The 16,644-nt window shown below is 35.6% G+C and overlaps 1 pseudogene; it reads right to left on the minus strand.

The window, feature by feature from the left end:
• Window positions 1-1,278: 1,278 nt before the first annotated feature.
• LOC129025708 (glutamate dehydrogenase 1, mitochondrial-like) lies at window positions 1,279-4,913 on the minus strand (annotated as a pseudogene).
• Between the last annotated feature and the right edge of the window lie 11,731 nt (window positions 4,914-16,644).

The following is a 16,644-nucleotide window of genomic DNA, read 5'->3' on the forward strand; positions in this document are numbered from 1 at the left end:
AGGTTTTTTGTTTGTTTTTTTTTTTTTGGAAAACGTAGACTTTAAATAACTGCTTTTATCAACAGGTTAAGCCATGCAGTTACAAAGTAGTGAGAAATTTCTGAAGGGTGTTATAGTTTAAAAAAAAAGAAGTTGATTCTTACACATATATTATCTACCACTTCATCGGGACACTACTGTTCAAAAGGCACTGGCCAAATAACTCCCAAGTGAAACACTCAACCCAAGGTTGTTTTGAGCCCACTGTTAGTGAAGCTGGGTGCAGAATGCAAAGCCTCTAAAAGGAGAGGATACAAAGTAAGGTGAGTAGGGGCCATTGGCAATGCTCAGAGCCAGCCAGACTCCAAAGAGGGAGCCGAAGTGGTTTCTTTCTGGGACACTCTACTTGAATTATAGTTTAATTAGTTAACCATAGGTCTTCAAAAGAGAAAAATTAGTTAACATGATAAAAAGATTCCTGCATTCTTTGGACTATGTTTCATAATTATAGTAAGCAAATTCTGACAGTTTTAGTGAAAATAGCCTCCATATTTTGCAGGTATGAAGAAAACTTAATTATCCACAGGGCTTTTAATATTTGCTGGACAACAACACATGAATGATAAGCTATAAATAATATTGATTTATGATATAAAAATACTAGTTTTTTTATTTATTATTTTTATAGGCATTCACTGTTTGAGTCAAGGTTAGGCTTGTTAAGTGATTAAAGACAGCATGTACTTATTCTATTCTAAAATAATAAAATTCATAAACAGAAACAGCTTTTATATTTGTCTGTAACCTGCAAAATTGTGTTATTTTGCTGACATAAAATACTAAGAACTCACTTGAGGACCATGCCACCTTCTGAAAAGGCCACACAACTACTTCTTAAATGTGTTAAAGTTAAAGCATGTCCCAGACTCATCCAGAGCAAAATAAGTAAGCAACTGACTGCTCTTGACTGTCCCTTCCCCAACACTAGCACTGATTGTGTTGGGAAAATTTACAGAGCAAGGCTGCATAGCCAGATTGAGGAGGCTTTTTATTTAAAGGCAAAATACCAAAATGGCTCTCTGATGTAGGTGATTTCTACTTTCACACTCAGCTCGTACATGATCCTCTAACCTTAATTTATTACTCCTTAACAGGCTGATTTGGATTGACTTGTTGAGAATGGTATCCATTATTAATGAGTCAGGAGAGAAAGGGATTTATGTGGTTACATGTAAACTTGTGATAGGTCTGCAGAAGTCACACGTGAAGAGGGCAGTGAGGAAGTCAGCCATGATCCATCTATGTGAAGGTCACGCCAGCTTCATTGCACACTTTGAAGGCTTTCTCAATGGTATTGACATAGGCAACTGTTCTCAGGTCCAATCCCAGGTTATACTTCCTGGCTGTGCACATGATTTTCCTGGCAGAACACTCCATTGTGTACACAAAGCCAGAGTGCCTGATGTCTTTCTCAGTTGCACCTGACATCCTGTCTTGGAACTCTGCCATGGGTACAATGGGAATAGTTTCACCGTGCTTTCCAAATTGTCTTTCTAAACTCTCTTGAACAGACATGAGCATGTGGTAGTTAGAATCCCTTTTATATTTGAAGGTCAAATGGCCATAGCTCACATGATTTAGATTCTTCAGCCACTCGAAGTAAGATACTGTCACTCCTCCAGCATTCAAGTAGAGATCTGGAATAACAATAATGTTTCCGTCCAGGAAGATCTTGTCAGCTTCTGGAGTTGTGGGCCCCTTGGCACCTTCAGCAATGAGCTTGGCTTTGACTCTGGGTTCATTGGATTTGGTCAACTGCTTCTCACGGGCAGCAGGGATCAGTATGTCACAGTAGGCCTCCAAGATGCTTCTTTCATAGGGCTTTGCCTTGGGGAAACCCAGAATGGACCCATGTTGCAATTTGAAGTCTTCCAGTTCCTTTGGGTCAATACCATCTGGATTCCATATACTCCGATCAGACTCATCAACAGCAATGCATTTAGCACCAAAATGATGTAATTGTCTCATAGAGTGTAGGCCCACATTACCAAATCCCTGAACGAGAAATGTTTTTTCTCCAAACTCTCGTGTCATTCCTAAAACGCTCATGTAAGAGGCTTCATTGATGAAGTTTTCAATCCCATGGAAGACACCATGGCCAGTAGCAAAGATGCGTCCATGGATTCCCCCTTGGCTGATGGGTTTACCAGTAACAGAGGAGAGTGCATTAATAGCATCGTGACCTATGGTGCTGGCATAGGCATCAGCGATCCAGGACATCTCCCGCTCACCTGTGCTCATGTCTGCAGCAGGCACATCAATGCCAGGACCAATAAAGCCCTTCTTTGCTAGCTCCATGGTGAACCTCCTTGTGATCTTTTCCAATTCATTATTAGTATAGTTCTTTGGGTTGATCTTAACACCAGTTTTAGCACCCCCAAATGGCACATCAACCACTGCACACTTGTATGTCATCAGAGAAGCCAAAGCTTTTACTTCATCTGCACTCACATCAGTGCTGTAACGGACATCTCCCTTGCAGGGTGTGCAGTGCTGGCTGTGCTGGGCTGGGTAGCCTTAGATGACCTCCCAGGAGCTGTCGTCGCTCCGGATGCGGAAGGAGACTCAGCACAAGGTTGCCGGGCTTGAAGATCAACAGGATGCCGTGCAGCCGGTTCCGCTTCTGCTCCTCGCTCTCCCGGGTCCTCAAGTCATCCACCAGCTTGTCCTCCACGATGCTGGCGCCGCGATTGAAGAAGCCCTCCACCGTCCTGAAGAAGTTAGGATCGTCCTCGCGCTTGGCCACCGCCTCGCTGTAGTGGCGCCAGGCGGCCAATGCGAACCCTGGCTGTGAGGCGGCGGCGGACTGTCTCTGGGCCCGGCCCAACAAGGCGGCGGAGAGGGGGCCGCCGAACCCAGGGCAGAGGGCCCGTCCCGGGCCAGCAGCAGGGCTTCACTTCAGGTTTTGGGGATTTTTTGTTCTTGTTTCATTCAGAATTTTTTCTACTAATATTATGTAACAAAAATGTTCCTATCAGTAAATTCTTTGTGAAGATGAAACCCGTCTCCTACCAGATGCATGTGGTTCCTCAATTTTGACCGTTTTTTAAAAATTAAAAAAGTGCAAAATTAAAATATGTATTTTTTTATTTTGTGGTTTTTCTGGGGAATTTTCATGTTGCTGTATCTGAAGGGAGTACAGGCTTCTTTTGTGATGGGAGGGGATGAATGATTACTGACAGTAGCCAAAGATGGGACTTGAGTGTGGAGAAAAGAGAGCGTTAATGGAAGGATCAGAAGACAAAAATCACATTAATTTAGGACAATCTAAGTCAAATTGGCTGAACGTTTTGGGGCACTAAGATGGGTGACTGTGTAGGAAGGAAGAATGCCTTGTGTTTTCAGGGAAGATGGCTCAGCTAAAGCTGTCCTCTGACTCCAAACTACAACCCTACCTATAGTCATACAAAGTCAAGAAAATAAGCAATTTTACATGAAAAAGATAAATGTAAAGTAGGCTGTATCCACTTAGCTATGTGAAAGAATCAGGTATCTGTCTCATCTCCTTAGTGGCAGCCTGTGATACCCATGTTCTTGCAGCTTCAGCCTCCCAGTTAGCTGGTTCTCCAGGAAAAGGCCAGTAGGCTCAGATAATTATTTAATTTCTTTAATTATTTTAATTTTTTGTATAGACAGAATCCTGTTATATTGTTCAGGCTGGCCTCAATTTATATGCTGAACTGATCCACTCACCATGGACTTATAGATTGCTAAGGTTACCGGTGTGAGCTACCATAACTTCTTGATTTGTAAAAACTTTTGTGGAGATTGTGTTTCACTCTTTGGCCAAACCATGTTCAAAATTCTTGGCCTCAAGCGATCTTTTGCATTGGCCTTCCAAATTATTGGAATTATGAATATCACCAAGAAAACCTCATCTACAATATGTTATATCTTTTTAATTATCACTTAATATTTTATTTAGTAAAGGTAAAACTTCATACTTAACGATAAAGTGGAAAAACGTGCAATACGAAGGTATTGGAGTAGGAACCAATTTTGAAATAATAAACACACATTTAGATTAGACAAGTTTAAGTTTAGGAAGAATTCTCTCACAATTACTGCAAAAATGTTTATTGTATATTTAAAATTTGAAATAATGTTTTTATGGTTAGGAAAATATAAAGCAGTATAATAGACAACCAAACCAATTATAAGTTCCCTATGAATAAAATCCAAAGCTGTATACCAGTCACTGGCAGGAACACAAATTACTTTTTTAAAATGTAAAATACAATGATAATGAGGAATACAGCAGCAATGTGTATACTAATCAAAGTAATTTATTTTGATTCAGGCAGAAAAATAATTCTGCTCTTTAAATAAAAAGTACCTATACAGTCAAAAACAGTTGTATTTTCAAGCTCTTTCTTAACATAATTTTTGTTAGTTAAGACTAGTTTTACTGATGATCTTACCACTTCACTAACCCACATTTTAAACTAATGCTTCAGTAAAAAATGATCACTGGTGTAATAAATAAATGCTTTTCATATATCCATACATTAAGTTCCACTATTCTAAGGTAGAGATATCTTAAATTTTTTTACTTTAGAATAATTAAACCAGAAAGGCAACACATTCACATAAATTAAGGCTAATGATTCTATGAAAAAAGCAAAAAGAAGACTGAAGAAAAATATTAAAAACATGTTGATGTCTTGTAAAGAATCGTAGAAGCCAAGGACACATTATTTTTATTACGAAGAAGCTAATCTAAAAGCTTAGCATGAGCAGGGTTTAAATAAACACCATTACATGTAAGCAGTTCTTTCACAAACTGCAAATACTCTCATCTTTATTGCTTTCATTTAGGAATAAATGTCATTTTCTTTTTTTTACCGTACGCTTTTCTTGAAGGCTGGTGACATGACGATGTAATGTGGTCTTGCAACAGTTAGTCATAATATATGTCTTATCATCTCATCTCCTTCATCAATCATGTCCATTTGTTTATTGCTTCAAAACTATATAAGCATTTTATCACCTCTTCTGCTGTCTGTATGACATGCACTTCAGCATATGATTAAATACATTCATGTACTCTCCGTCAAAACACTAATTTTTAAAATTTCTTTTTTTTATCATTACACTTAAAGTTCTAGAGTACATGTGCACAACGTGCAGGTTTGTTACATATGTATATAAGTGCCATGCTGGTGTGCTGCACCCATTAACTCATCATTTACATTAGGTATATCTCCTAATGCTATCCCTCCCTCCTCCCCACTCCTACCATCCCACAACAGGCCCCAGTGTGTGATGTTCCCCATCTTGTGTCCAAGTGTTCTCATTGTTCAATTCCCACCTATGAGTGAGAACATATGGTGTTTGGTTTTCTGTCCTTGGTGATAGTTTGCTCAGAATGATGGTTTCCAGCTTCATCCTTGTCCCCTCAAAGGACATGAACTCATCATTTTTTATGGCTGCATAGTATTCCATGGTATATATGTGCTACATGTTCTTAATCCAGTCTATCATTGATGGACATTTGGGTTGGTTCCAAGTCTTCGCTATTGTGAATAGTACCACAATAAACATACGTGTGCATGTGTCTTTATAGCAGCCGATTTATAATCCTTTGTGTATATACCTAGTAATGGGAGGGCTGGGTCAAATGATATTTCCAGTTCTAGACCCTTGAGGAGTTACCACACTGTCTTCCACAATGGTTGAACTAGTATACAGTCCCACTAACAGTGTAAAAGTTTTTCTATTTCTCCACATCCACTCCAACACCTGTTGTTTCCTGACATTTTAATGATCGCCATTCTAACTGGTGTGAGATGGTCTCTCATTGTGGTTTTGATTTGCAATTCTCTGATGGCCAGTGTTAATCAACATTTTTCAATGTGGCTTTCTGCTGCGTAAATTTCTTCTTTTGAGAAGTGCCTGTTTATATCCTTTGCCAACTTTTTGATGGGGTTGTATGATTTTCTCTTGTAAATTTTTTTAAGCTGTTTGTATATTCTGGATATTAGCCCTTTGTCTGATGGGTAGATTGCAAAAATTTTCTTCCATTTTGTAGGTTGCCTGTTCACTCTGATGGAAGTTTCTTTGTCTGTGCAGAAGCTCTTTAGTTTAATCAGACACCAGTTGTCAATTTTGGCATTTGTTGCATTGCCTTTGGTGTTTTAGACATGAAATTCTTGTCCATGCCTATGTCCTGTATTGCCTAGGTTTTCTTCTAGGATTTTTATGATTTTAGGTCTTACATTTAAGTATTTTCAGAGAATACTATGAACACCTCTACACAAACAAACTAGAAAAATCTAGAAGAAATGGACAAATTTCCTGGACACATAAACACTCCCAAAACTAAACCTGGAAGAAGTTGAATTCCTGAATAGACCAATAACAGGCTTTGAAATTGAGGCAGTAATTAATAGCCTATGAACCAAAAAAAGTCGAAGACCAGGTGGATTCATAGCTGAATTCTACCAGAGGTACAAAGAGGAGCTAGTACCATTCCTTCTGAAACTATTCCACTCAATAGAAAAAGAGAATCCTCCCTAACTCATTTAATGAAGCCGGCATCATCCTGATACCAAAGCCTAGCAGAGACATACCCACAAAAAAGAGAGTTTTAGGCCAGTATCCCTGATGAATATTGATGCAAAAATCCTGAATAAAATACTGGCAAACTGAATCCAGCAGCACATCAAAAAGCTTATCCACCATGATCAAGTGGGCTTCATCCCTGGGATGCAAGGCTGGTTCAACATACACAAATAAATAAATGCAAACCATCATATAAACAGAACCAAAGACAAAAACCACACGATTATCTCAATAGATGCAGAAAAGGCCTTTGATAAAATTTCTTTATCATCATCCATGTTAAGTCCTGTTAAATCTTCATCATGAAATTTATACCAGTAATCTCAGTCATCATCCTACCATTTTTTGAATAATATGAGAATAATAATGTCCACTGCTTTGCTTGACCACAGTATACAAGCACACTAAAAGTCTGCATTTTGTGATCTTTGTAGTTTTATTTTCAGGTTACTCTTTCTGTGGAATCAACCAATTTTCTGATTTCACATTATTCTCTTCCAGCTTTGCAATGCCTGCTTCTGTGTAAGGTCCCATATCCAACTCCCAAGGAAATTCAAAATAATCACTGAATGTAAATGCCCATTTTTTAGTCATACACAAATCATTTCTGTTGGCCAAAAAAAAAAGAAAAGAAAATTATTTAAATAGCAAGTGCTTAACTGTGTTACACACCTTAAACAGAGAACATGTACAAATGTTCACATTCCCTGAGCAAACATTAAAACAATTTAATGATAATTTTAAGGTTTATAATCTTTTAATTTATTTATAAAAAGATAAGTAAATAAAAATTAGCATCATTAGGGTGATTATGCCATAACTACCTTAAGCAATACTTTCTTACCAAAGCTTAAAATATTTCCATATAGTAATCGTTTGATATTTGTAGGGGTTTGGCTCAAGGAGCCTCTTAAATACTATAATTTGTGTCTGCTCAAGCTTCTGGTTTACGATGATGGAGTATGTAAATATAATTCACACTCCTCCTCCTGTGTAGTTTGCTTTATCTCTACATAAATATTTAATAAAATGTAAATGATCTGTAGACAGATAATATACTCTCATGGCTTTAAATTTGTTACATTTTACTGTAGTATTGATTTGTTTTTGTTTTCAAACATTTTAATATATATTTGGAGAAATCTGTTTGCAGAACCTGTGTATGTAGAAGTCTCTTATTTGTTGCAAATCAGAAAACATTACCGACACGGACACTGATGGCTATGTGCCCTGTGATAAATAACTTACGAGGAATAAGATAGCTTGTTCTGCTAGAATTCAGAGTCCTCTTGTGAGTATAATGTATTTTTACAGATTTCATGATATAATTTATGTGATGTATTTGGAATTATTACCACTCAATAAATACGAATGTTAAGAGTAGTTGTGGAAGGAATGAGAACATACACAGGTGCTCCAAAGGTCATAATTTCTTTGTAGCTACAGAGCAAAATACAGTCATTTTACACATATCAGTTTCTATATGTTTTTCTCTACACCTGAGGTTTTTGATACAAAAATAAACAATACCCAGTTTGTGCCCTGATGAAGTTCATCATGCAGAAAAATTAGCTAGGCAGATATGCATGCCACAGTGAATCCTAAGAAAACATAAAGCAGAGGCAACCAAGAACACAGGTGGGGACTTTATTTGAATTTTATATTCTGTCTGCCTCATTCACTTTTTGTCAGTATAATTAACCATCTCTATCTGTTATTTTTAATTTTATTATTATTATACTTTAAGTTTTAGGGTACATGTTCACAATGTGCAGGTTAGTTACATATGTATACGTGTCATGCTGGTGTGCTGCACCCATTAACTCATCATTTAGCATTAGGTATATCTCCTAAAGCTATCCCTTCCTCCTCCCCCGCCATCTGTTTTAAATTCAAAACCCTTGACGTAAAACCGACTACAATGCCAGGACTTAAATTTTACTTTTTTGTTGTTGTTGTCTGTTAGTGGCTGTTAATCAAGTGTTAGTGAACATCCCATATGGAGATTCTAATAAAAGAAATGCTACCAAGGTTGTAATAACTGTATGGTGTGATCTATCAGATCTAGAAAGGCAGAAGCAAGTTTGTGTTTCAATCTCTATTGATGATAAGCGCTGAGATGTTATTTGAAAACCAAACTATTTATGATCACTGAGGAAGATAAACAGAAATTTAAGAATTATTTACTAGAGTTAAAATATTCTAATTTTTTTATTTAGTTTCTGTCAATATCCATGCAAAAAAGTATAGGAATGATAAATTACTTGAATACAAACGTTTCCAAAATTAAAGTTTTCTGGGTTCATTTACTTAATAGCTATATCTTAAATATGTAAACTGCCACTAAAACCTAACGTTTTTTCTGCTTTATTTTCAACCATGTACTATGTATTTTCAACCAGATGTTTTTATACACTTAGCAGCCTGATTGTAAGAATTATATCATGTTGCTAACAGGTCCATGTAGCATTATCTCAAAAACAATTTTTTTCCTTAGCAGAAAAAACCCTAATTTGAGAAAAATATTCAGAGATTCCTAAAAATAAGCACAGCTTATATGACACAGACAGAACAAAAGTAAAAAAAAAAATGGCTCTTTAAAAGACAAAATGTGAATATAATTATTAAAAATAAAAGGCCTGGCACATTGTCTCGTGGTTGTAATCCCAGCAGTTTGGGAAGCTGAGACGGGCAGATCACGAGGTCAGGAGACCACCCTGGTTATCACAGTGAAACCCCATCCCTACTAATAATATGAAAACAATATAGCCGGCAGTGATGCTGGGCTCCTGTAGTCCCAGCTTCTTGGGAAGGTGAGGCAAGAGAATGGTGTGAGCCCAGGAGGCAGAGCTTGCAGTGAGCTGAGATTGCATCACTGCACTCCAGACTCGGTGACGGAATGAGACTCCACCTCAAAAAAAAAAAAAAAAAAAAAAATTCTCATTATTCAAAGGCTGAATTTCATTTACCAGGTCATACAAATGTGATTGTATCTACCATGGTTTCAAAACAAACAAACAAAAAGTGATACATATTATTAACCAAAATTTCAAGTTACTAGATAGAGAGCACAATAAATATGCCAGTCATAGTATCTCATATTTTCTAGCCATATCATCAAAATGCAGTACGGATAAAAATCTCATGAAAGTACATTAATCTCAGGAATAACAACAGTATCTACTATCAGAATATTTAAAAATATATAATTAAAACTTACCTCACAATTTTGTTTCCCATCTCTGAACAATCGTCATCTTTATCACCAACTGTTTCTTCAATTGTAGATAAACTATTTCTGATGACTAGGATTATGTATAGTTGATGGATCACATAATTTAGGTGAAAAGTAGCAGCAGTTTCTCTGAGTCTCACCTTTGGTGGGCAGGATCCAACAGGGGACAGTTATTCCTACTCACTGAGTGCTTCACAAGCTAAGAAAAAATAATGATTTTGCAACAAAAATAATGATTTTACCCATTGTTCTCTTAATTGGGCTGTGAAATTTATTCTATCAGGCTAACACAGCCATTTTGAAAGAGTACTTTAAACTTTTACATCAGCAATGTGAGCCACTATAAAGACTGTTAAATACAGAATTTTTAAGTCCACATTTTTAATGGCATTGCTTTTGTAATAATTCTATTAGAACGAGTTCATACACGATGATATAATATTAAATTCTCATGTGTTAAACAGAGACTTAGCATTAATCATTATGACTTTACATATTAAAAAACTTTTGCACTTAAAATAATTATATCCAATACACTTTCATCAGAACTGTATATAAATGGAACATTAGGGTTTTCTCAGTTTTAATTGAGCACTTCATTTAAATTATTTTTCCAACTCATAAAAACTATAACCTCCACATACATATCACTTTCTTCCTCAGCTAATAGTGATAATTGCTTTAAATATGTTCACAGTTTTATTGTAAGAAGAAGTCAATTAGATGATGTCTTTAAAATACCCATGAAAATTGTAAATATTACTTTTTGTAAAACTGAATACAACTTACACCTCACTTCAACTTAGAGGTGGATTGCATAAGTTAGAGCACATTGAAATGCAATTTAAGTAGCTACAAAAGAGAATTAAACAGATCTTCATGTATTGACAGGTGTGTGACTAAGTACAAAACAAAGTTAACCATATTGTATATTGCATATTTCTGATAAAAAAATAGGTAAGTGTTTGAAGATGTGCATATACCTAAAAGAAAATCTCTGCATCAGAAATACATATTGGTGACAAGTTCATAGATTTTACTGCATATCCTCTTATATATTTGAAAATATATATTAATCACAAGAAAACATTGGCTAAATAGTTTAAGAAAAATAGTGTTTAGTTAAAAAATCTCTTTTGAAAATATATATTTACTATTCTAATACAATAGTTAAACAAATAAACAAAAAAAGTGTTTTCAAAAAGGAAATTCTTCTCTCTACGTAGATCCTACAGAACACATAAAGATCTGAACTTTTGAATACTGAGTTTAGCTAGAAACTCCTACAATGTACTAAAAAATATACTCAAACCGAGAAAAAACATAAACAAATATAATTTCATATTTCCAATTAAATATCTGTACAGAATGCTGTTGTTAATTATATTCTTAACCCTCAGATTTCTCTTCAAATCAACTAAATTTCATGTTATTACTTGTTAACCTACTTACATTGGCTCCCACTCTGAGATTCAGTTTTGTGTAAAATTTCGACATTCCTACTCATTTTGCTTAACTAATATGGACATTTAAAAGTAATAAAATGCATTCAAATGTTCTCTTCTCAAATTATGATTTTTTTTAAAAAGTACCTCTCAGAATATAATTAAAATACATTGAGCAACTTTAACATTTGGGTTATGAAAATCTTTTTAATGAATACATTTTATATATTTATTTTTTTTTAAATTTATTTTATTTTATTTATTTTATTATTATTATTATTATACTTTAGGTTTTATGGTACATGTGCGCAATGTGCAAGTAAGTTCTGTATGTATACATGTGCCATGCTGGTGCGCTGCACCCACTAACTCGTCATCTAGCATTAGGTATATCTCCGAATGCTACCCCTCCCCCCTTCCCCCACCCCACAACAGTCCCCGAAGTGTGATGTTCCCCTTCCTGTGTCCATGTGTTCTCATTGTTCAATTCTCACCTATGAGTGAGAATATGCAGTGTTTGGTTTTTTGTTCTTGTGATAGTTTACTGAAAATGATGATTTCCTATTTCATCCATGTCCCTACAAAGGACATGAACTCATCATTTTTTATGGCTGCATAGTATTCCATGGTGTATATGTGCCACGTTTTCTTAATCCAGTCTATCATTGTTGGACATGTGGGTTGGTTCCGAGTCTTTGCTATTGGGAATAATGCCGCAATAAACATACAAGTGCATGTGTCTTTATAGCAGCATGATTTATAGTCCTTTGGGTATATACCCAGTAATGGGATGGCTGGGTCAAATGGAATTTCTACTTCTAGATCCCTGAGGAATCACCACACTGGCTTCCACAAGGGTTGAACTAGTTTACAGTCACACCAACAGTGTCAAAGTGTTCCCATTTCTCCACATCCTCTACAGCACCTGTTGTTTCCTGACTTTTTAATGATTGCCATTCTAACTGGTGTGAGATGGTATCTCATTGTGGTTTTGATTTGCATTTCTCTGATGGCCAGTGATGGTGAGCATTTTTTCATGTGTTTTCTGGATGCATAAATGTCTTCTTTTGAGAAGTGTGTGTTCATGTCCTTCACCCACTTTTTGATGGGTTGGTTTGTTTTTTTCTTGTAAATTTGTTGGAGTTCATTGTAGATTCTGGATATTAGCCCTTTGTCAGATGAGTAGGTTGTGAAAATTTTCTCCCATTTTGTAGGTTGCCTGTTCACTCTGATGGTAGTTTCTTTTGCTGTGCAGAAGCTCTTTAGTTTAAGTAGATCCCATTTGTCAATTTTGGCTTTTGTTGCCATTGCATTTGGTGTTTTAGGCCTGAAGTCCTTGCCCATGCCTATCTCCTGAATGGTAATGCCTAGGTTTTCTTCTAGGGTTTTTATGGTTTTATGTCTAACATTTGAGTCTTTAATCCATCTTGAATTAATTTTTGTATAAGGTGTAAAGAAGGGAGCCAGTTTCAGCTTTCTTCATATGGCTAGCCAGTTTTCACAGCACCATTTATTAAATAGGGAATCCGTTCCCCATTTCTTGTTTTTCTCAGGTTTGTTAAAGATCAGATAGTTGTAGATATGTGGCATTATTTCTGACAGCTCTGTTCTGTTCCATTGAACTATATCTCACACCTATTCCAAAATTGACCACATACTTGGAAGTAAAGCTCTCCTCAATAAATGTAAAAGAAGAGAAATTATAACAAACTATCTCTGAGATAACAGTGCAATCAAACTAGAACTCAGGATTAAGAATCTCGCTTAAAACTGCTCAACTACATGGAAACTGAACAACATGCTCCTGAATGACTACTGGGTACATAACAAAATGAAGGCAGAAATAAAGATGTTCTTTCAAACCAATGAGAACCAAGAAACAACATACCAGAATCTCTTTGATGCATTCAAAGCAGTGTGTAGAGGGAAATTTATAGTACTAAAAGCCCACAAGAGAAAGCAGGAAAGATCAAAAATTGACACCCTAACATCACAATTAGAAGAACTAGAAAAGCAAGAGCAAACACATTCAAAAGCTAGCTGAAGGCAAGAAATAACTAAAATCAGAGCAGAAGTGAAGGAAATAGAGACACATAAAACCCTTCAAAAAATTAATGAATCAAGGAGCTGGTTTTCTGAAAGGATCAACAAAATTGATAGACCGCTAGCAAGATTAATAAAGAAAAAAAGAGAGAAGAATCAAATAGATGCCATAAAAAATGATAAAGGGGATATCACCACTGATCCCACAGAAATACAAACTACCATCAGAGAATACTACAAACACCTCTATGCAAATAAACTAGAAAATCTAGAAAAAATGGATAAATTCCACAACACATACACCCTCCCAAGACTAAACCAGGAAGAAGTTGAATCTCTGAATAGACCAATAACAGGAGCTGAAATTGTGGCAATAATCAATAGCTTACCAACCAAAAAAAGTCCAGGACAAGATGGGTTCACAGCCGAATTCTACCAGAGGTACAAGAAGGAACTGGTACCATTCCTTCTGAAACTATTCCAATCAATAGAAAAAGAGGGAATCCTCCCTAACTCATTTTATGAGGCCAGCATCATCCTGATACCAAAGCTGGGCAGACACACAACAAAAAAAGAGAATTTTAGACCAATATCCTTGATGAACATTGATGCAAAAATCCTCAATAAAATACTGGCAAACGGAATCCAGCAGCACATCAAAAAGCTTATCCACCATGATCAAGTGGGCTTCATCCCTGGGATGCATGACTGGTTCAATATACGCAAATCAATAAATGTAATCCAGCATATAAACAGAATGAAAGACAAAAAACTCATGATTATCTCAATAGATGAAGAAAAGGCCTTTGACAAAATTCAACAAACCTTCATGCTAAAAACTCTCAATAAATTAGGTATTGATGGGATGTACCTCAAAATAATAAGAGCTATCTATGACAAACCCACAGCCAATATTATACTGAATGGGCAAAAACTGGAAGCATTTCCTTTGAAAACTGGCACAAGACAGGGATGCCGTCTCTCACCACTTCTACTCAACATAGTGTTGGAAGTTCTGGCCAGGGCAATGAGGCGGGAGAAGGAAATCAAGGGTATTCAATTAGGAAAAGAGGTAGTCAAATTGTCCCCGTTTGCAGATGACATGATTATATATCTAGAAAACCCCATTGGCTCAGCCCCAAATCTCCTTAAGCTGATAAACAACTTCAGCAAAGTCTCAGGATACAAAATCAATGTACAAAAATCACAAGCATTCTTATACATCAATAACAGACAAACAGAGAGCCAAATCATGAGTGAACTCCCATTCACAATTGCTGCAAAGAGAATAAAATACCTAGGAATCCAACTTACGAGGGATGTGAAGGACCTTTTCAAGGAGAACTACAAACCACTGCTCAAGGAAATAAAAGAGGATACAAACAAATGGAAGAACATTCCATACTCATGGGTAGGAAGAATCAATATAGTGAAAATGGCCATCCTTCCCAAGGTAATTTACAGATTCAATGCCATACCCATCAAGCTACAAATGACTTTCTTCACAGAATTGGAAAAAAACTACTTTAAAGTTCATATGGAACCAAAAAAGAGCCCACATCGCCAAGTCAATCCTAAGGCAAAAGAACAAAGCTGGAGGCATCATACAACCTGACTTAACGAATACATTTTAAAAATAAATTTTTGTAGCATTAAATTAGGTTTCTTGTTACTCTAAAGGGTTGATTTTTTTTTTTCTCATATGACTAAATAAAACCCACTGTGGTAAAGTACTAAAATCAACTATAGGAGAGAAGTTAAGAAATACATGCTTATTAAAAAATTGATGTTCTCTTAGTTAAATGGTTTAAATTATATACCTGATGATTACAAAATGGTAAACTAGTTGACCAAAAACAAAAAAAAACCATGAGTTAATTTTTCTAAATGAAATAATAGAATTTCAAGCAAAAGTATGATTAATGAACAAAACTGTTTATAATTTAAGATACTCGCAGTTTTTACTTTGTCTATGTAATACATTTCTGTCAGAGAGTCTAGCATCACTGTGAGTTTTTTTACACAGCCAATAGCTGGTGCTGCAAGTGGCTCAAAACCAGGGTTGATGGTAATGGGTGACTTACGGACTACAACAGCCTCCTCTGATAGCAGTTATTTGCTTGTCATATATTACAGGGGAACTTTAGGTGCAGGGAAGATGAAAAAAATTAATTTCTAGCATGTTAGAAAAAAAATCACATATTATTAGTAGAAAAGATAGGTTATAAAAACTTTCTTTTCAAAGAAAATACCTTTAAATTTATTTCACATAATTGAACATCTCAATGTATCTTGAAGCAATTTTGAATTTTCTTACAAAAGAAAATCCTGAGGAAAATAACCCAAGTACAATCAAATAATGTAATTAATTTTCCAAATTAGTTTTTTAAAGAAATTTCTAAAACCTCATTACTTTACACACAGCAAAAAAAATTCTTAACATACTTACTATTTTAATTACATATTAATACAAATAAACTCATTTTCAATTACAAAAAATACATTAAAATTATACCATTTTCTTTAGTAATGAGACATATAAAGAAACACATCAAAAATATAATATGGAAAATAAGGTTTTGTCAGATGGATTTTTTTTGAATTAGAAATTCAGTCAGGGGCCAGGCATTGTGATTCACACATGTAATTCCAGTACTTTTGGAGGCCAAGACAGGGAGAGTACTTGAGGTCTGGAGCTTGAGACAAGTGTGGCCAATATGGTAAAAATCCATCAGGGGTGGTGATGCACACATGTATTCTCAGCTATTCAAGAAGCTGAGAAAGAATAAACACTTGAAATTGGGAGGCAGGGAGTTGCAGTCTGCTAAGATTGCACCACTGCACTCCAGCCAAAGAGAGTGTGAGATTTCATTCTAAAAATAAAAGAAAAGAAATTCAATCAACTTAAAATTGAGATATGCTACTTATTTGCTTTTCAATGAAGTTTGTGACAACGCTGATGTGTAATTACAAAATGTTTTAAAGTGTGGCACATTTTTCAAAACTACTATAACCTCACATCCAGAAAAAAAAAACTTTTTATTTGTATTTAATTAATTTAATATTGTTTTATATTAAGTTCCATGGTATATGCAGGACATCCTGGTATATTTCACAAATGACAGAATGTTATTATAGCAGCAAGTTAGAGAAAATATCAGGATGTTAGAATAGCCAAAAATCAGAGAAAAATGATATCTCATATAAAATTTCTGCAATTTTTTTTTTTAAGACAGAGGTTTTCTCTTGTCATACAGGCTGCAGTGCAATGGTGTGATCTCAGCTCACTGCAACCTCCACCTCCCAGATTTAAGAGAT

This window comes from Pongo pygmaeus, chromosome Y, assembly GCF_028885625.2.
Source record: "Pongo pygmaeus isolate AG05252 chromosome Y, NHGRI_mPonPyg2-v2.0_pri, whole genome shotgun sequence".
NCBI lineage: Eukaryota > Metazoa > Chordata > Mammalia > Primates > Hominidae > Pongo > Pongo pygmaeus.